The sequence below is a fragment of the Podarcis muralis genome, chromosome 2 (assembly GCF_964188315.1).
Source record: "Podarcis muralis chromosome 2, rPodMur119.hap1.1, whole genome shotgun sequence".
In the NCBI taxonomy this organism is placed as follows: domain Eukaryota; kingdom Metazoa; phylum Chordata; class Lepidosauria; order Squamata; family Lacertidae; genus Podarcis; species Podarcis muralis.
In genome coordinates, this window is record NC_135656.1 from 123,441,777 (window position 1) to 123,462,573 (window position 20,797).

The following is a 20,797-nucleotide window of genomic DNA, read 5'->3' on the forward strand; positions in this document are numbered from 1 at the left end:
CCTGTTCTTCCCTCACTTGCTCAACAGATCCTTCTGCCACTCCCAGCGACTCCTTTCCAATGACTCCCAGCTTATGACCCACACATTCACCTCAGTCTCTCTTTCTGGGACCCGTCTTGGTCTTCAATGCCAAGGAGCTCCATGTCTGGATGGAGAGCAGAGCTGCAGAAGTTTGTTTGGAGTAGATGCATCTGGTTCTCCATAAATCAGGCAGAGGCAAAGTTCATTGGCAAAAGAAGAACTTTCTACTAAAGGTTTTCCAGCTTCGTTACAGAAAAAAGCTTCAGGAGACTTCACAGATGTGAAAGTTAGAAAATGAAAGGAAGAAAGAGAAACCAGTCCACTGAGCTCACAAATTCATCTTTCTGGCTCGGTGTGACCTTGAGATAACAAAACGCAAATCATAATAAATCCAGCTGCCTCAGCAGAAAAAACAAAACCTTCTGGAAGGAACCAGTGTTTTCCAGTATTTTCTGGTTTCTGCCCTCAAGATTTTAGCCATGACATTTTGTCCCACTGCCAGAAAAACATCTTTAGCTCCCTAGTTTCTGTGGCAACACTTTGGCTCAAGTTTCCATCACAGAATCATAGAATGGGAGAGTCGGAAGTGTGGGGATGTTTAGGGAGGCAGGAGAAGGATATATTGTTTACTAATATGCTTCCTAACTTGCATTAGCAAGTTCTATAACTTGGCAAAGTTCCAAACATTCCCCTTTTTAAATTTGCACGGTGGTTAGCTTGTTGCAGGGTTGCTTAAGCCTCTTGAAATATCAGATTCCTGGTAAGATCCCTTCTATTCCCTCATAAAAAGACACAGCACAATCTTGCTAAAGTCAATATAAAAGTAGTTTACTCACTCATTCAGTTCACAGATGTATCCCTGAAGGCAGACTTAGGTTACAAAAGTGTCTAACTATATGAACTATCCCATAAGGGAGTTAGTCCCAAGTGACTGCAACTGAGCTGTCACTTCTCCTAACAAATAGAAAGACAAAATGGAGAAAAATAGCAGAACATGGAGGACATGCGCTCCTCTACCTAGAATAGGCCACACCTACTTCAAGTCACATGTAGTAGAAGTCTGTCCCAGCTCAGGAGGAAACAGAAAGTTTTCTCCTGAGTGCTACAAAACATCCCCAAACATGTTCATTGTAGGAATGTTGACTTCTACAAGTTTCACACCCACAGGAAAAGAGCCTGGGTGTCATCTGGTCCTGCCCCCTGCAAGTCAGGAATCTCGTCCAAGACAGATGGCCATCAAACCTCTGCTTTAAAAACTCCATGGAAGGAGAGTCCACCACCTACCAAGGGAGTGTGTTCCAATCTGGAAGAATTCTTCCTGTCCTAAACTATATCCTGAGGTTTAGTTGGAATCTCCTTTCTTGTAACTTGAAGCTGTTGCTCCATCCTGCAGGTGACAACACTTTCATAACATGTATATGTGATGTGTTAGATCTGGAGGAAGTAGGAACTCAATTTGAATGGCATGCATACCTAACAGTTGAAAAGGAGAGAGTCCACATGGGTTTTATTAAAAATCATTGTATAAAATATGGATGAAATATAAAGGGATCCTAGAACCCAAAACTGTTGGATTTAAGCAGGCGACTTGCACAGTCTGCTATGATTTCTGGCCCTCCTTCACACTTCCCTGTGTCTCTGGATGTTTCCCAGTTTCAAGCAGAGTATCACAGCAGCGGTGTGTGCCTTGTGTGCAATAAATAACAGGTCCAGACACCGGCTTCTTCCTAATCCAAAGAAGCTTTAGGTAAGGGTAAAGGGACCCCTGACCGTTAGGTCCAGTCACAGCCAACTCTGGGGTTGCGGCGATCATCTTGCTTTATTGGCCGAGGGAGCCGGCGTACAGCTTCCGGGTCATGTGGCCAGCATGACTAAGCCGCTTCTGGCAAACCAGAGCAGTGCACGGAAACGCTGTTTACCTTCCCGCTGGAGCAGTACCTATTTATCTACTTGCATTTTGACGTGCTTTCAAACTGCTAGGTGGGCAAGCGCAGGGACCGAGCAATGGGAGCTCACCCAATCGTGGGGATTCGAACCACCGAGCTTCTGATTGACAAGTCCTAGGCTCTGTGGTTTAACCCACAGCACCACCCGCTTCCCTATGTATAGTATAGGTAGGTATAATATAGAGTAATGTTAGGTATACTTTATGTTAGGAAATAAGGTATTGTGTGTAGAGTGGTACCTCTGGTTAAGTACTTAATTCATTCCGGAGGTCCATTCTTAACCTGAAGCACCACCTTAAGTAATGGGGCCTCTTGCTGCAGCTGCACCGCCAGAGCACGATTTCTGTTCTCATCCTGAAGCAAAGTTCTTAACCCGAGGTACTATTTCTGGGTTAGCAGAGTCTGTAACCTGAGGCGTACGTAAACTGAGGTACCACTTTATGTACTGTGTAAATGTATGTGTTTTATATGCTAATAAAATATTTTAATTAAAAAAAAGGAATGAGGGATGTGGTTCTTTGCAGACACATTTCTTTTCAATAAAGGCCTATATTTCTACTTGGAGACTTCCTCCTTTTCTTTTGGGTTTCTGTGTGGATAACCTCCAGTCTGGGAACCGCTTTTTGAATTTCTACTATAATAATAATAATAATAATAATAATAATAATAATAATAATAATTTATTATTTATACCCCGCCCATCTGGCTGGGCCTCCCCAGCCACTCTGGGCGGCTTCCATAGAAACCAAAAATACAGTAAAATATCACACGTTAAAAACTTCCCTGAACAGGGCTGCCTTAAGATGTCTTCTGAATGTCAGTTAGTTGTTTATCGCTTTGACATCTGCTGGAAGGGCGTTCCACAGGGCGGGCGCCACTACCGAGAAGGCCCTCTGCCTGGTTCCCTGTAGCTTTGCTTCTCGCAATGAGGGAACCGCCAGAAGGCCCTCGGCGCTGGACCTCAGTGTCCGGGCAGAATGATGGGGGTGGAGACGCTCCTTCAGGTATACTGGACCGAGGCCGTTTAGGGCTTTAAAGGTCAGCACCAAGACTTTGAATTGTGCTCGGAAACATACTGGGAGCCAATGTAGGTCTTTCAAGACCGGTGTTATATGGTCTCATCGGCCGCCCCCAGTCACCAGTCTAGCTGCCGCATTCTGGATTAGTTGTAGTTTCCGAGTCACCTTCAAAGGTAGCCCCACATATAGTGCATTGCAGTAGTCCAAGCGGGAGATAACCAGAGCATGCACCACTCTGGCGAGACAGTCCGCAGGCAGATAGGGTCTCAGCCTACGTACCAGATGGAGCTGGTAAACAGCTGCCCTGGACACAGATTTGACCTGTGCCTCCATGGACAGCTGTGAGTCCAAAATGACTCCCAGGCTGCGCACCTGGTCCTTCAGGGGCACAGTTACCCCGTTCAGGACCAGGGAATCCTCCACACCTGCCCGCCTCCTGTCCCCCCAAAACAGTACTTCTGTCTTGTCAGGATTCAACCTCAATCTGTTAGCCACCATCCATCCTCCAACCGCCTCCAGACACTCACACAGGACCTTCACTGCCCTCACTGGTTCTGATTTAAAAGAGAGGTAGAGCTGGGTATCATCCGCATACTGATGAACACCCAGCCTAAACCTCATGATCTCTCCCAGCGGCTGCATGTAAATGTTGAAAAGCATGGGGGAGAGGACAGAACCCTGAGGCACCCCACAAGTGAGAGCCCAGGGGTCTGAACACTCATCCCCCCCCCCACTTTCTGAACACGGCCCAGGAGGAAGGAGCGGAACCACTGTATGACAGTGCCTCCAGCTCCCAGCCCCTGAAGACGGTCCAGAAGGATGTTATGGTTGATGGTATCAAACGCCGCTGAGAGATCCAGCAGAACTAGGAAACAGCTCTCACCTTTGTCCCTAGCCTGCCGGAGATCATCAACCAGTGCGACCAAGGCAGTTTCAGTCCCATGATGAGGCCTGAACCCTGACTGGAAGGGATCCAAATGGTCCGCTTCTTCCAGGCGTGCCTGGAGTTGTTCGGCAACCGCTCGCTCAATCACCTTGCCCAAGAATGGAAGATTTGAGACTGGGCGATAGTTGGCCATTGTGGCCGCATCTAAAGATGGTTTTTTAAGAAGCGGTTTAATAACCGCCTCTTTCAGCGGGTCTGGGAAGCCTCCCTCACAGAGGGAAGCATTCACCACCCCACGAAGCCTATCACCCAGTCCTTCCCGACTAGCTTTTATAAGCCAGGATGGGCAAGGATCCAGGAGACAGGTGGTTGGTTTCACTCGTCCAAGCAGCCTGTCCACATCCTCGGAGGTAACAGATTGGAATTGATCCCACTCAACTTGATTAGACAGAACTCTAGCACTCTCCCGCCCCGGCCCTGCTCCCACGGTGGAGTCTACTTCTTCCCGAATCTGAGCGATTTTATCTGCAAAAAACTTTGCAAAATCATTGCAGGAGAACATGTGGCCCGTACTGGGCCCCGATGTCGCAGGTGGTTCCACTAAATTGTGAACCACTTGAAAAAGCTGCTGTTATCTGCAGATGCAATAGAGGCGGTGAAGAAATTCTTCTTCGCCGTTGCTATCGCCACTTGGTAGGCTCGACGTTGAGCTCTAACCTGTGTCTGGTCAGATTCGGAATGAGTTATCCGCCACCGGCGCTCTAGCCGTCTCAACGATTGTTTCATTGCCCTCAGATCCGTGGAAAACCACGGGGCTGTCCGGGCTCCATGCAACTAGAGAGGGCGCTTCGGAGCCAAACAGTCAATAGCCCTGGTTAACTCCACATTCCAGCGGGCCACCAGGGAATCGGCTGAAAGGCCATCAACATGGGATAAAGCATCCCCTACCACTCTCTGGAAACCATTTGGATCCATTAAGTGGTGGGGGCGGACCATCCGAATTGGTCCCACCTCCCTGCAGAGGGGATGGGTCGCAGAGAAGTCCAGTTGCACCAGGAAGTGATCTGACCATGGCACTTCTTTCGTTTCGCTTTTACTTAGTGTCAGGTCACCAACATCCATAGAGGTAAACACCAGGTCCAAGGCATGTCCGCGGCTATGGGTTGGGCCAGACTTATTCAGGGACAGCCCCATGGAGGCCATGCTTTCCACGAAGTCCCGAGCAGCCCCTTGTAAGGTCGTGTCGGCATGGATGTTAAAATCCCCTAGGACAACCAAGCTAGGTGTCTCCAGGAGAACATCCGCTACAACCTGAAGCAGCTCGGGCAGGGAATCCTTTGTGCAGCGGGGAGGTCGGTACACCAATAGGAATCCTGTACTGCCCCTACTGCCCAACTTCCAGAACATGCACTCAGAAAACTGGGTCTTCCCAATAGGATGCCTGGTGCAAACTAATGACTTCCTAAAAATCACTGCAACCCCCCCTCCCCGCTCACATGACCTGGGTTGCTGTGCGTAAGAGAAACCTGGTGGACAAGCAGCGGCAAGGACAGGCCCATCTGCTTCATCCAACCAAGTCTCTGTTACACATGCCAGGTCAAGTCCTCCATCCATGATCAAGTCATGGATGGCAGTGGTCTTATGAATCATTGACCTGGCATTGCACAGCAACACTTTCAGGTCATGTGGGTATCCCTTGATGATTCTAGTATCCATCCGGTCAGGACCAGACCCGGAGGCAGGAATAGTCCTCAGACAACGACTAAACCTGCCCCCTCTGTAATGACATGGTCTAGTCTTAGCGTAACTCCTCCTCCTACCCGTGATCACTGAGATCGGTTGCCCCAGTGCATCCCCCCCTGTGGGACATGCCCCAGCCATTTTGTGGGCTGGGGCCCACTCCCCGGCAGCCCTGACCCCTCCCCTTAAGAACAAAATAACACCTTAAACAAACAAACAAACAAACAAAACCAATAAAACAATACAAACAAAAAATGTAAAAATTACAAAAACATCAAAATAAAAAATAATTCCCCAAGCCCAACCAAACATCCATCCCACCCCCACCCCCACATACAAAAAATCCATTTACATGACAGGATTTAAAAAAAAATAAAAAAAGTTTAGTTTGTAGATGGTTGGGGAGGGGACACAGCATGTAAAAGAAGAGCCCATTTCCCCCCCCCCCTTCCAAATCATTTTTATTATTTTTTCTAGTAAGGCTGTTTCCCATACTATTTGGTACCATTGGTCCATGCTTACTCCTGACAGGTCTCTCCAGTGTCTGGTTATGATGTTTCTGGCTGCTGAAAGTAGGTGGGTTATGAGTGGCTGAGAGGGAGGAGAGCAGAGGAAAAGGGCCCCTCGCTCACAACCCCCCCCCAAGTCTGAATCTGTGATGGAAGCAGGGCTGCGTCCCAAGGATTGAACTCAGGGAAGGAGCGAGAGAGAAGGAGCAGAAACCCAGGGGAACATTTGGCCCCGTTTCTAGAAAGCAGAACATCTGCCTGAAGTGGAGCAACTGCTTTTTGGCAAGCGGAGCGGAAGAAAAGCTGTGCCTGTCCTGCTGCGTTTAGTGCCGTGACATCCTCCCAAGTTGAAGGAATAAGTTGACTTCCGTCAGAAAGAAGACATCGCCTGACAGCAGGTTTTTCTGGGTAAATAGAAATTTTCGTGTTTGTTCAGCTTGAGCCCAAGACTCTAAATCACCAAGTTTTCCCTCACACAAGAGATGCTGTGGTCAATGACAGAAATTCATTTAATGGGTGTGCCGTGAGGCGGATCCACTATATTTCATTGGGGGCCATTAGCAGGGACATAATGTGACTTTATTAATGGGAGGCTTGAGGTGGGATCCGCTACAGGGCCATTATAAAATGATCAGAAAGAGTTGTAGAGTTGGAATGCATTTATACCAAATATAGTAGCCTAAGACTCAAAATACATGTTTTTGAATAATAATATCACCTAGACATTAGATAGGTATATATGGAATTGGAATTGTTAACTCTTATAATGATATAGTGTGTTGTTGTTTAGTGTTGTTCAACAGTGATCTTTTAAAAAGAAACTAATAATAATAGTAAACAACTGTGAGGTTGGACCCCAACGGACATCTAGTCCCACCCCCTGCAATAAAGAATCCCTGACATTTGGCCTTGCAGCCTCCGTCTGGAAAACCTCCAAAGAAAGCAATTCTGACACTGGTGGTTTAAAAACAGAGATTGGGGAAGGAGTGTTTGCTGACACTGAAGATCCGGAGAATCATTTAATTTCATTTTACTTCTTAACACAGGAGTGCTGGAAAGGAGACAAATCAAGGGTGTGTGTGTGTGGGCATAATAATTAACTCATGCCCAGGTTGGGCAATGCTGCATCAGCCTCACAGTGAAATGGGTGCAGTTTCCCAGCCTCAGTTGTGGCGCCTGTGAAATGGGTATATCACAGTGAGGCTGAATTTAGAGGTGCTTCAAGGTGAATGAGAAGCAGGGATGGGAAGGGGGCAGGCTGGGCTTTGCAAAGGGCCTGGTTTTTATTTTAAGGGTGGGGGTCTTACATCGGGGGTCTCCAGACCCAGGAACTGGAAGACCAGGCCGGCATCGACCTCCGGGGGCAACTTGGATTCCAGGGCAGATTCTTCCAGGCGTCTCCTGGGTGGGGGCAGGAACAAAATGGCGGGGCGCTGCTTGAGGGCACTGGGCATGACTGAGCCTCTGCCCCCAGCCTCCTCCCGGAACCAGCAGCCCAGCTTGGCCACCGGAGGAAAATGACGCTCCTGGGAGGAGGAGGAAGAAGGGGGTGGACTAGATGGTCCCTGGGTGTGATTCTAGGAGCGGAAGGGCCTCAGGAGAGCCCCAAATCAGCAGCAGCAGCAGCAGCAGCAGCATCTGGGTCCGGACCAAGGGGACCCCTCCCACCTAGCCCAGCCTCCTGTCCTCACAGCAGCCCAACGCCCCACAGAACAGAGACGCCTGGGTAGACTGCCTGTGGGCCTGGAGGCTCCATAAGAAGAGCACTGCTGGATCAGGACCAGGGCCCACCTAGCCCAGCCTCCTGGAGTTGAAGAGCATCCTCCCCTTCTCCTTCGCCCCCGTTCCAAGGTAGACTGGCTCTGTCCATGGAGGATCCCCTTGGGCATCGCTGGGGACGAAGCAGAGCCCAAGGGGACCAGGCTCCCCCCAAGCGAAGAGGCCTACGGGAGGGGGGGCAGCGGCACTCTCTTTCCCCAGGGGCAGCACTGGGCCCTCTTCAGGACTACGCTTCCAGGAAAGGGGAGGGACTATCCCGGGCCACATTCCCCTCCTCCCCGCGCCCTCCCGGATCCTGGCCATGCCGCCCCACCTTCCCCCGCCTGGACTAGGTGACCCTCAGGGGTCCCTTCCAGCTCCAGAATTCTACGCTTCTCTGAATTCTAAGATTCTGAAGTTGAATCGGAAACAGCAGGAAGCAAGCTGCCTCCAACAGCCCTCCAGAATTTGGGGCGGGGGCGGGAGGGAGAGCAGCCAGGTGGGGGCGCCCCATCTGACATTTGCGCCTCTGAGTCTTCCTGCCTAAATGCAGAATCCGACCTTTGTCCCCGCTGAAGGTCACTTTCTAGGTCTGGAGCGAGTTCTCCAACTGGGGAGTGTACTGATTTATTTATTTGCATTTCACAGATTCACAGTCCAACCCTTTGCAGTGCCTAAAGTGGGGCTTGAACCCAGGACCCTCAAATCGAGAGTCTCCTGCTTTACCAGCGGAGGCTTTTGCTCCCAAGGGACCCGTGTCTCTCTCAGGTACCCTCCTAATATTGCAACAGACTTTCACTCTGCTAGTGAGCAGGCGAAGCATTATTATTATTTTATTTATACCCCACCCATCTGGGGGCAGGGCATAAAGCTCCTGTCTTGAGGGCCTCTGAGCCGAGAATCACAGAGAACTCTGCACATGCCCTGGACCACCCGGATTCTGGGAGGGAAGGAGGACAGACAGCCAGCCAGGGGGCTGTGCTCAGCTTGTGAAGGGTTAAATCGAACAGAGCCGGAGTCCTAGAGAGGACAGGAAGTAGAGAGGCGGGGCGGGTCCTCCAGAGCAGAATCCCCTCCCTCCGTGCCCAGTCCCGTCTTTTGCCTCTTGTCTCCTCCCCGCGCTGCCTCGGTTTCCCTCCTGGGAAGAATCCGGTGAGTCTCCTCTCTCTTCCCCCTTGGGGTGCCCATGGGAGAAGGGGGTCCCGGGGCTGCAGGGGGAGACCCCCAAGTCTGGGAGCAGAGGGTCCTGCCCCCCCATTCCTCTCTGCCAAGCCTGGGAGGGGGCGAGTTTCCAGGGGGTCTGCAGCTCTGCTCTTCCTTGGCATCCTCTTTGGGGAAGGAGGGAGGGGTCTGGGGGGGGAGGGCATGCCCAGAATGCCCCTTCCAGTGGAGGAGCCCCTGCCAGGCCGGCCTTTCCCCCGGGCAGATCCTCCTCCAGATCAGCTCAGGTCTCCAGCCCAGAGCCTCAAGGGAAGCCTCTCTGGGCAGGGGCCACGCCTGGGGCTCCTCCGTGGAGAAAAGGGGAGAGCCAGAGGGCTGAGCTGGCTGCACTGGGCTTGCCAGGGTTCAAGGGAACGGAGCTGCCTTCCTTGAGAGGAGAGGGTGGAAAGCCGCCTTAAGGACCCCAAGATCTTGTCCTGAAGGGGATGAGGCGATGCAGGGAGGAGAAGGAGGGGGCTCTGGGTGGCAGGCCTGCAAACGTTTCTCTCTCTGATCCCAGAGTGAGCTTTCAAGGATGTTCCCCATCCTGGAGTTTCTCTGCAGCTGCTGCTGCTATTAGAAAACAAGCCCATAGCCTTTGGAGTCCCCAGGTCGCCCATCCCTTCCCAAAGGAGGAACCCCAGTCTTGTCTCCATTGCAGAATGCTTTATTTACGTTAAACTTATAACTTCCACAGTGTGTAGGTAAAACTGGAACTCCCTCCCGTAGGAGCCAGGGATTGGAGAGGCTTTTCTAAAGGGAAATAATCTATACATGACAAGCATGATTGTGAATAATACTCTCTTAGAAAAATGTAAGATACAGAAGGGGACATTTATTTATGTATTATCAAGAAGAATAAAGCAAGGATAAAAGACACCTACTCCCCACCTTCTGGGACAAAAGAGGGATTATCAGTCATTGTGTGGCTCCTACTACTAACAGGAGACATTGGTGCTATCTCAAAATAGACTAGTTCTATCAAGCTACCCAAAGATTTGGGAATTTTGTCACAAGAGGAGCGTAAAGCTCACCTCTGGAGTTTTTGGAGGATATAGATGCCTGGTGTCCTTAAGAACACTGCAGATTTAGGATATGGGGAAGATCTATACTTTGATTGCTTCCGTGCCAGGGTGGGGGCCACATTTTGGGACTGGAGACTTGCGAAGATGGTGTATAAGCACAGACGATATCTAAGGAGGAGGGGTGTGTTAGTTTCCTGATTTTTCAAAAATGTGGCATCACATTTTTGCTTCCACATACAGATTGGGTCCTCATTCAACCCCTGACAGAGGCGAATATGGCCACAACATCTGTCTGGCTTGTGATGAGAGAGCTCAAAGATTGTGAACAGGGCTCTCCATACAAAGCACCTAGCATGGGGGCACTTACATGTAATATCTACTCTGCTCTTTTCTGCCCATGCTCTGGGGTTGCAGTTTTCAAGCTTGGGGACAGAACGGTGACTCGTTTTTGTACCAAGTTCTTTCAATTATCCCCACTGAGTTCAATGGGATCTACTCTGAGGTCACTACTGTGCAGACCATGCCAGTCTTGCAAGTGGGGTGAGGAGCATACAGAAGAAATTGTAATCACTGGAGATGTTTAGAAATGGGGCTTTTCTTGGGAAGGGGCTGCCCCATTTGTGCTTCTCCAGGGGCAGGAGAATATCTAGGGCAAGAGAATCCCTGCAGGGCCTCTGAGGCTCCCTTTGTTTCTTCCTCTCTCCCAGGACCCTGCAGCTTGTTGTGGCTTCTTGATTCCTCAGGAAGGATGAAAGAGACTGAATCCGTAAACCTAGCCAGGATGGAAGGGGGAAGATGGACGGTTGACCTGGTCAGGTTGTCTCCTGCATCCCTTCGCACAACCTCTGAGTGTTCCCTCCCAGGGACCTCTGAGAGATCTGGTGAGTTCCAGGGGAGTGGAGATGAGGACATGGATGGAGCCGGAGAGGTATTGGGGCTTGCGCAGGGGGGCACCATTTTTGGGCTCCTCCACCTGCTTGCCTGTGCCTTTGACATCTGCAGGCAATTTGAGCTAGGAATACATCACAGCTCTCCGACCACTGTGATGTATTGGCAACTCAAAATGTCTAAAACCTGTACCATGATTGAATGTTCTACCAATGTCAGACAACTTACCAATCCTTCGCATTAGAAGTCGTGACTCTTGAAAGTAACCTGATTCTGGGCTTCCAATTTGTCTGCGAAGGGAAATGGCGAGGCGGTGTGAGTCGTCTGTCTAAAAGACGACCGTTACCAGGGCTTTTGAGCAGTGGAAGTGAGTGCCAGGGTTAGACCCCCCCCCCCAAAAAAAAGTGCCCTACAGGTAGTGGGGTGTCGAGGGGACCAGCCGGGCGTGAAGAGGCTTGCCGTGATTGCCAGAGCCCCGACGTTGCATCGGCAGCCAGTGGGGGTGGGGGTGGGGGAGACAGTGGCTTGAGCCTGCCCATGGCTCCAGCGCAGCTCAGAAACCCGAAACCACAAATCGCCACCTGAAGCAGCAGACTTTCAAAGGAAAAAAGGCATTGTCAACAACAATGGACTTTACAAAATAAAAAGAATTGGATTTAATTTAGATTTGTCAAAGACGGAATCTAAACAGGAAGTGAACTTCCGTATTTTGAAGGGAAGATTTTGCATTACAGGCTTGTGAATGGGAAGAAAACCTTCGGAGACACATCAGTCTTTAGATACTTTTTAAACTGCACTTTGTTACTTTGCTACCTATTAACACTATGTACTCTGGATACAAGAAGAAACTGTAGCTCTTTGTTCTTTGATTCCTAAAAAGGAAGATACAGGAATGATTGGAGTACTCTGTTTTTTTGAATGGGGATGCAGATTTTATGAATGAAAGCACTGAAAGGCTTGAAAACATTGCAAATTCTTTTTTAAAAAACCTCTAAAAAGGACCCTGGATCTTGGCAAGTCCTACCAAAGCTTGGCAGGAGGACACTTTTCCATAACTGGGAGGTAATCCCAGGGAGGGGAAGTCCCTGGTAAGAGCCTTAGTAGGAGAAAGGGGGGGAACGGGGACGGGGCCTGTATTTGAATAAAAACTGATAGAAATAGCCTATATACCGTAGATTCTGGCTTATTAGCAGCTGCAATTTGGAGGTTCGTCTTAGAAGCCCAGTTGCCTAATACGCTGGGCAGCAACAGGGGGCGGGCTCTGTTCCGCGCAACCCATACCTGGCGTATAAGGCGCCCCCCGACTTTGGAGAAAATTTCCCGGGGTTCAAACGTCGCCTTATACACTGGACACAGTATATTGGATTACAATTACCATTTGGATTACAACTCTAATTTGAATTATAAATACGTCTGGAAAATTTTTGGACTCAAGAGTGGAAATATTTTGGATTATAAGACGCATTGTGGATTATAATATAACTAGAAGCTTGGCAAGTGCTAATCATAATCAAGAGACAATGTAACAGTAAGTTTGAACAATGGTAACTATTAGACCTTTGTTGTGGCCTGCTTTTTTTGTAGATTGTATATAAAAGTGATTTTGCCCTCTTTTCGCTCTCTTGGATATTGTGGAACTTTTATAATTCTGTAAGTTTGAAAGTGTTACAGTTTGGTTTAAAAGGGTGTGGGAATTGGATTGGTGGGAGAACTGTTGTATACAAGGCAAGAGTGAGAAAAAGACAGGAGGGCTGAAGTGTCCTTGAGACAGAAGTGTTTGGGAACAGTTTGTTTTGAGAACTGACATGGAAGAGAAATCTAAACAAGAGCCAGTAAAACAGAGAGTATCAGAAAGAAGGAGAGGTTCAGTACAAGAAGAGAAAGAAAAAACTCCAAAAACAGAAATGGCTGAACTTATGGCTTTACATTTTGCAGAATTCAGGAAAGGGCTGGAGCAGACTATGAACAAACAATTTATGGATGGAAGATCAGACATAGAGAACACCAAGGAAGTATTGTCGCAGAAATTTGATAAACTGGATGAAAAAGTAAATGCTTTGGAGGTAAAGGTAGAAAGATTAGAAAAAAGAGTAGAGTCGACTGAGGGATTAAAGGAAGATCAACTGGCTTTGGTTGGGGCGATAGGGGGCCTGGCAGAAAGACAGGATGAACTGGAACAACAGAATTTACTTTTACAATTAAAATTGAATGCTAACATGGTACGAATAAGAGGGTTATTGGAAAGAGAAGAGGAGCAAGGCCTTGCTAGCTATCTGGGTGGAATATTGGGGGAATGGATGGGGATACAGGAAGGAATGGAAGAATGTTTTGAGAATGTTTACAGAGTTTGGACCCGAGCTTCAAGAGAGAAAAGACAGCCACCAGACATACTCTTGACTTTTACAACAAGGAAAAGGAAAGATGCAGTAATGCAGAAAGCTTTGAGGATGACCTGGTGGTTGAAGGGCAGAAAGTTGACATTTTTAAAGAAATCCCATTTAAATTGAGAGTCAAGAGAAGGAGGTATTGAAACCTGACGTCAATTCTAAGAGGAGCAGGAATAAATTACAAATGGGAATTCCCGGAGGGAGTTTCCTTTACTTATAGAAGAGAGAGGTTCAGATTAATGTCAGAGAGTCAGGTACAGGAATTTCTGAAGAAACATTGCAAAGACCCAGAGTTTCAAAGCTCGGGGAGAGACTTCAGAACCCCCTATTTAGAGTGAACGAAGAAGTTTGCCATGCTTCTCCCCAACATGAGGAGTTCACCGGGTCTGTGCTGCAGTTTCTTCTGCCAGAAGGGAATATGTCATAGGCTGACAGTTCCGCACGGTCCCCAACAGAATGGCGTTGCAGAACGCAGGAACAGAACGCTTCAGGAGATGTCCGGATCTTTGCTTTTTGATGCTGGGCACCCCCGGAGGTTTTGGGGAGAAGCATGGCGAACTTCTTTGTTCACTCTGAATCGTTTGTTCTGTTCTGTTGTGGGGACACACCCTATTTTCTGCTGCACAGCAAGAAGCCCAAGGTGCATTTCTTCCGTGTGTTTGGCTGCAATGCTTGTGTCCTTGTGCCAAACTTCAGAACCCCCTATTTAGAGTGAACGAAGAAGTTCGCCATCTTTAGAAATGGGGCTTCTCTTGGGAAGCTACAAAACCTAGTGTAAATGCCTGGAATGGTATTAAGTGGGTGCTGAGATACCTGCAGGATACCAAAAACCTCCGTCTCAAACTGTCAGCTACAGGTGATGCTAAGCTCACGTTCTGGACAGATAGCGACTGGGCAAATCTGGATGACAGGAAGTCCATATCTGGGATGGTCATAAAGTTTGGGGAATCTCTAGTTGGGTGGAAGTTCCGGAAGCAGAGTCTCATTGCCCTGTCCTCTACTGAAGCTGAGTTCAGTGCACTATCAGAGCTGTGCCGGGAACTGGAGTTCTACAGCTGTCTGGTTCAAAAAATCTGTGGGGAATGTTGCTTGCCCAGCACTGTTTGGGAAGACAATCAACCCTGTCTGAAGTTGGCAGAGTCTGGGCAATTTAAGGCCAAACATCTGGACATATGTTTCCAGAATGTGTGTCAGTGTGTCCAATCAGGCTTGGTGAAGTTGCAGTACTGTCCAAGCCGTACGAACCTGGCAGATGGGTTCACGAAACCTTTGAGCTTCTAGCATCATGGCGAGTTCTGTGAAGGTTTGGTTTTGGGCTAGGTGGAAATTAAAAGAAACATGGAAACATGGAACAGGATGAATCTCTGTTTAATGGGAAGAATTGCAACTCTAAAAATGAATGTACTTCCAAGGATGTTATTTCTCTTCCAAACTGTTCCAGTAATAACAGGGAATGTGTGCTTCAAAGAATGGCAGAGAGAAATATCAAGATTTGTCTGGAATGGGAAAAAGCCAAGGATAAAAAAGAAAATTTTAACAGATGTGAAAGAAAGAGGCGGATTAGTAGTGTATTAGAAGCAATAAGGCTGCTTGGAAATGCTGCAGGTTTTAAAATAAATAGAGGGGAAACTAAGGTGTTAGTGAAAAGCATGGATGCACAGTCAAAATATGAATTACAGAGAGTGAGTGGATTGGTGATAAAGAATAAAGTGAAATTTATTGGAGTATCGTTAACAGCATGAACAACAACAAACCTCCTAATATTTCAAGATAATTATATTAAAATCATTAACTTCAAAATAATATATATGTTGTTGTTGTTTAGTCGTTTAGTCTTTATAGTCCAGCTCTCACTTCCATACATCACTACTGGAAAAACCACAGCTTTTACTATACGGACCTTTGTTGGCAAGGTGGTGTCTCTACTTTTTAAGATGCTGTCTAGGTATATATATCTCAGTCCATAACCAAGAAGTAGTCAATGTAATGGATTGCTGGTGGGGAACACCACAACGCCTTTCAATGGATGATGTCCAAGACATTATAGCTTCGTCAGCTGATGTTGAAATTGAATACATTACATACAATGAATGACAACAAAAATAATACTGAGCAACCTGCAAATTAAATAATGAATAAATAATAAATGAAGAATAATTTTAGTCAGAATATCCATACAGGTAAATGTAATATTTGTGGATCAGAGCTCAGTTACTTACATTGTCTAATACTCGTGTCACGGGATCTTCTTTAATTATGTGTCCTTGCAACTTCTTGTACATTGGATCCACCACACAAGCGGTAGGTGTTTGTATAGGTGAACATCGATCCTGTATAAGAAATGCAGTAATAGAGGCACCCCTAGTTGAACACTTTATCAAATACCATCATTCAGACATAGATTTATACACGGTTCTATGGGTCAACCAGAGAAAACGTGGGATCAGGAAAGATTACGAGAGGTTATTGCGACAACAAGAAACTAGGTTGATTTATTTATTCAAATCCACACATCCAGGGGGGTTGAATTCAGAGCTAGATTTCAACTGTTTTATTTAAAGTCTGTAACTTTATGGTTTCAGCTTGCGTTGCGATGCCAGATTTGGTACTCTGTACCTTTACATTTTCTTGCATTGTCCTTAAATATTTGTTATTTCCCACACCTGTGGATAACCTTTTACCATATTTTTCGCCCTATAGGACGCACTTTTTCCCCTCCAAAAATGAAGGGGAAATGTGTGTGCGCCCTATGGGGCGAATGCAGGCTTTCGCTGAAGCCTGGAGAGCAAGAGGGGTCGGTGCGCACCGACCCCTCTTGCTCTCCAGGCTTCAGGAGAGCCCCGTGGCCAGCCCCGCAAACTCGGGGGACCCCCGACTTGGCTAGAAGGCTGGCGGGGGGAGAAGCCTGCTCCTCCCCATCGCCAGCCCCGCAAACTCGGGGGACAGCGGGAGAGGCGCAGCGAGCCTTTCCCACTGTCCCCCGACTTGGCTAGAAGGCTGGCGGGGGGAGAAGCCTGCTCCTCCCCGTCGCCAGCTCCGCAAACTCGGGGGATAGTGGGAGAGGCGCAGCGAGCCTTTCCCACTGTCCCCCGACTTGGCTAGAAGGCTGGCGGGGGGGAGTAGCCTGCTCCTCCCCATCGCCAGCCCCGCAAACTCGGGGGATAGTGGGAGAGGCGCAGCGCGCCTTTCCTGCTGTCCCCCGACTTGGGTAGAAGGCTGGCGGGGGGGGGAGAAGCCTGCTCCTCCCCATCGCCAGCCCCGCAAATTCGGGGGACAGTGGGAGAGGCGCAGCGAGCCTTTCCCACTGTCCCCCGACTTGGCTAGAAGGCTGGCGGGGGGAGAAGCCTGCTCCTCCCCCTAGCCAGCCCCGCAAACTCGGGGGACAGCGGGAGAGGCGCAGCGCGCCTTTCCCACTGTCCCCCGACTTGGCTAGAAGGCTGGCGGGGGGAGAAGCCTGCTCCTCCCCCTAGCCAGCCCCGCAAACTCGGGGGACAGTGGGAGAAGGCTGGCGGAGGGCTTTCCCCTCCTCCAGCCTCGCAAGCTCCCAGAGCGATGCCAAAGCTGCACGCAGCTTTCACATGGCTCTGGGTCCCGTTCTGGGGGCTGGGGGAGGGGGGATCTCCTCTTTCCCCTCCTCCAGCCCCGCAAGCTCCCAGAGCGATGCCAAAGCTGCCAAAGCCCGAGCTTCCCCAGCCCCGCGCCTGGGGGGGGAATAAATTTTTTCCCTTTAATCCCCCCCCCCGAAATCTAGGTGCGTCCTATGGGCCGGTTCGTCCTATAGGGCAAAAAATACGGTAAGTTCTATACATCTATTTTATCAGTATCAGTTAGCTACATTGGTTAGTGTGCTCTCATCCACAAGTATTACATTTACCTATATGGATATTCTGTCTAAAATTATTTGGTATGTATTCTTTATTTATTCTTTATTCATTATTTACTATGCAGGTTGCTCGGTATTATTTTTGTTGTCATTCATTATATGTAATGTATTCAATTTCATCATCAGCTGATGAAGATTCCTCTTCGAAACAGTTGATTCAATCCGGATGTCTTGTGTTTTTTTTAAAAATATTTTTATTACAAATTTTAAACAGAAAAGAAAATCACCAAACATATACGTATACAATACCTTCACCAAAAAGTAGCAGACAAAAGAAACATAAGTGAACAAAGACATAGACATAAAATAAAAAAGAAAAAAAATCACAGCCTCATTTTTTCATAACAATTTGGACTTCCTCACATCTCCCTTTCCTGCGTTCTCCATAATAAAATTACATACAGCAATTTATTACCTTATTTCAGTTCTTATTTTATAGTTCTCATATATTTTTATCAAATACTTAACTGTTTGTTTTAAACATAGCATTACTTCGAATTTCATCTTTATCTTTAAATTCCACTTATTCTCATATATCTTTCAACTAAATTGCTGATGCCATGTTGCTTCCTTTCGTGCATTTTCGTAGCATTCATACAGCTTATAATGTTTTTGTAAATAGTCTTTAAACTTTTTCCTGTCCTCTTCCACTGTCTCTTCTCCCAAATCTCGGATTCTGCCAGTCATTTCAGCCAACTCCATGTAGTCTATCAGTTGCGTCTGCCATTCTTCCAGTGTGGGCAAATCTTGTGTCTTCCAGTATTTTGCAATGAGTATTCTTGCTGCTGTCGTTGCATACAAAAAAAAAGTTCTGTCCTTTAACACCTTCTGGCCAACAATGCCTAAAAGGAAGGCCTCTGGTTTCTTAGGGAAGGTATACCTAAATACCTTTTTTAACTCATTATAGATCATTTCCCAGAAGGCCTTCACTCTCGGACAAGTCCACCAGAGGTGAAAGAATGTTCCTTCAGTCTCCTTACATTTCCAACATTTATTATCATGCAAATGGTATATTTTTGCAAGCTTGACTGGGGTCATGTACCACCTATATATCATTTTCATAATATTTTCTTTCAAGGCATTACAAGCCGTGAACTTCACACCGGTGGTCCATAACCTTTCCCAGTCAGCAAACATAATGTTGTACCCAATGTCCTGTGCCCATTTTATCATGGCTGATTTAACTGTTTCATCCTGAGTATTCCATTTTAACAGCAAGTTGTACATTTTTGAAAGTACCTTAGTCTTAGGTTCTAACAATTCTGTTTCTAGTTTCGATTTTTCCACCTGGAAACCTTTTTTTTTAATCCAAGTTAAAGGTCTCCCTAATCTGAGCAAAATGTAACCAATCTCGCACTTTGTCCTTTAATTTCTCTAAACTCTGCAACCTCCAAGTATCTCCATTTTTTTCTATTATTTCCCAATATTTCGGCCATTCGGCCTCCATATTGAGTCTTTTCCGAGCCTTGGCTTCCATTGGTGACAGCCACCTTGGGGGTCTTGTTTTCTAATAAGTCTTTGTATTTTATCCAGACATTAAATATTGCTTTCCTGACAATATGATTCCTGAAAGCTTTGTGAACTTTTACCCTGTCATACAACAAATAAGCATGCCATCCAAAAGCATTGTTAAGCCCTTCCAGATCTAGGACATCAGTGTTCTCAAGAAGTAACCAATCTTTCAGCCAGCAGAAAGCTGCAGCTTCATAGTACAACCTTAAGTCCAGCAAGGCAAACCCCCCTCTTTCCTTTGCATCAGTTAATATTTTGAATTTTATTCTGGGCTTTTTGCCCTGCCAGACAAACTTAGAAATGTCTCTCTGCCACTTTCCGAAACATTCCACCCTGTCCACAATCTGTAGGGTTTGAAACAAAAACAACATCTTTGGCAACACATTCATCTTTATGGCAGCAATTCGTCCCAACAAGGAAAGTTTCAATCTTGACCAAGTTTCCAAGTCCTTTTTGATTTCTAACCAACACTTTTCATAATTGTCCTTAAATAAATTCAGATTTTTGGCAGTCATATTAACCCCTAGGTATTTCACCTTTTTAACCACATTTAGATCTGTCTCTTTCTGAAACCTTTCTGATTCCAAAGGTGTCGATTTCCCCCCAAAAAACTTGGTTTTTTGCTTGTTTAATTTAAATCCCGCCACCCGACCAAACTCATGAATCAATTCTAAAACTCTTTTCGTACTAGATTCTGGCTCCTGTAATGTCAAAACTAGGTCATCTGCAAAAGCTTTAAGTTTGTACTGTTTGGCTCCGACCTGAATCCCTTCAACCAACCGGTCCCCTCTAATCATATTCAAAAGCACCTCCAGGACCGAGATAAATAACAAAGGGGAAATAGGGCAACCTTGTCGTGTTCCTTTTTCAATCTTAAACTCTTCTGTCACCACATTGCTAACTATCAATTTAGCTTTTTGTTCTGAGTAAATTGCATCTATACCATTTTCAAACCCCCGTCCCACTCCCATCCCTTCAAGGTTTTTCTTCATAAACTTCCATGAGATGTTGTCAAAGGCCTTCTCCACATCTATAAAAATTAACACTGTTTTTGTATTAATGTTCGTTTGCAAAAGTTCCAAAATGTCAATGATATTCCTTGTGTTATCAAACAAGTGTCTGCCTGGGAGAAAACCTGCCTGGTCTTTATGAATTACTTCATTTAACACTTTTTTAAGTCTACTTGCCAAAATATCTGCAAAAATTTTGTAATCCACATTCAGGAGCGAGATGGGACGGTAGTTCTTAAGTTGTGTCTTTTCAGTTTCCGATTTAGGTATCAATGTGATGAAAGCTTCTTTCCACGATTCCGGTGCCCTCTTCCCCTCCATAATCTCGTTACAAACCTCCATTAATGGTTGTGTCAAATAGTCTTTCTCAATCCGGATGTCTTGGACATCCATTGAAAGACATCGTGGTGTTCCTCACCAGCATTCCATTACATTGACTACTTGGTTATGGACATATATATGGGATGCGGGTGGCGCTGTGGGTAAAAGCCTCAGCGCCTAGGACTTGCCGATCGAAAGGTCGGCGGTTCGAATCCCCGCAGCAGGGTGCGCTCCCGTCGCTCGGTCCCAGCGCATGCCAACCTAGCAGTTCGAAAGCACCTTTGGGTGCAAGTAGATAAATAGGGACCGCTTACCAGCGGGAAGGTTAACAGCGTTCCGTGTGCTGTGCTGGCTCACCAGATGCAGCTTGTCACGCTGGCCACGTGACCCGGAAGTGTCTGCGGACAGCGCTAGCTCCTGGCCTATAGAGTGAGATGAGCGCACAACCCTAGAGTTGGGCAAGACTAGCCCGTACGGGCAGGGGTACCTTTACATACATATATGTATATGTATATAATTTTGAAGTTTATGATTTGTAAATTTTGGATGATAATCTATTACTAATAATACCACATTTACTATATTAATTATCCACATGTTGCGACCATATTTGAGCAGCTCAACTGCTAAGTCAGCTCTGGCATTGAGACTAGTAGCTCAAGTGACTCAAGACCTAATTCAGGCTAAACACT

At 47.0% G+C, this 20,797-nt stretch overlaps 1 protein-coding gene and 1 long non-coding RNA gene across 2 annotated transcripts in view; both read left to right on the forward strand.

Moving 5' to 3' along the window:
- Positions 1–20,797, forward strand: part of LOC114592531 (uncharacterized) — a 35,483-nt gene that overhangs the window by 6,518 nt on the left and 8,168 nt on the right. The window lies entirely within an intron of this gene.
- Positions 8,365–13,011, forward strand: LOC144326692 (uncharacterized). Its single transcript, XR_013391668.1, has 3 exons — positions 8,365–9,031; positions 10,812–10,985; positions 12,928–13,011. It is a non-coding gene; the product is annotated as an uncharacterized LOC144326692 (long non-coding RNA).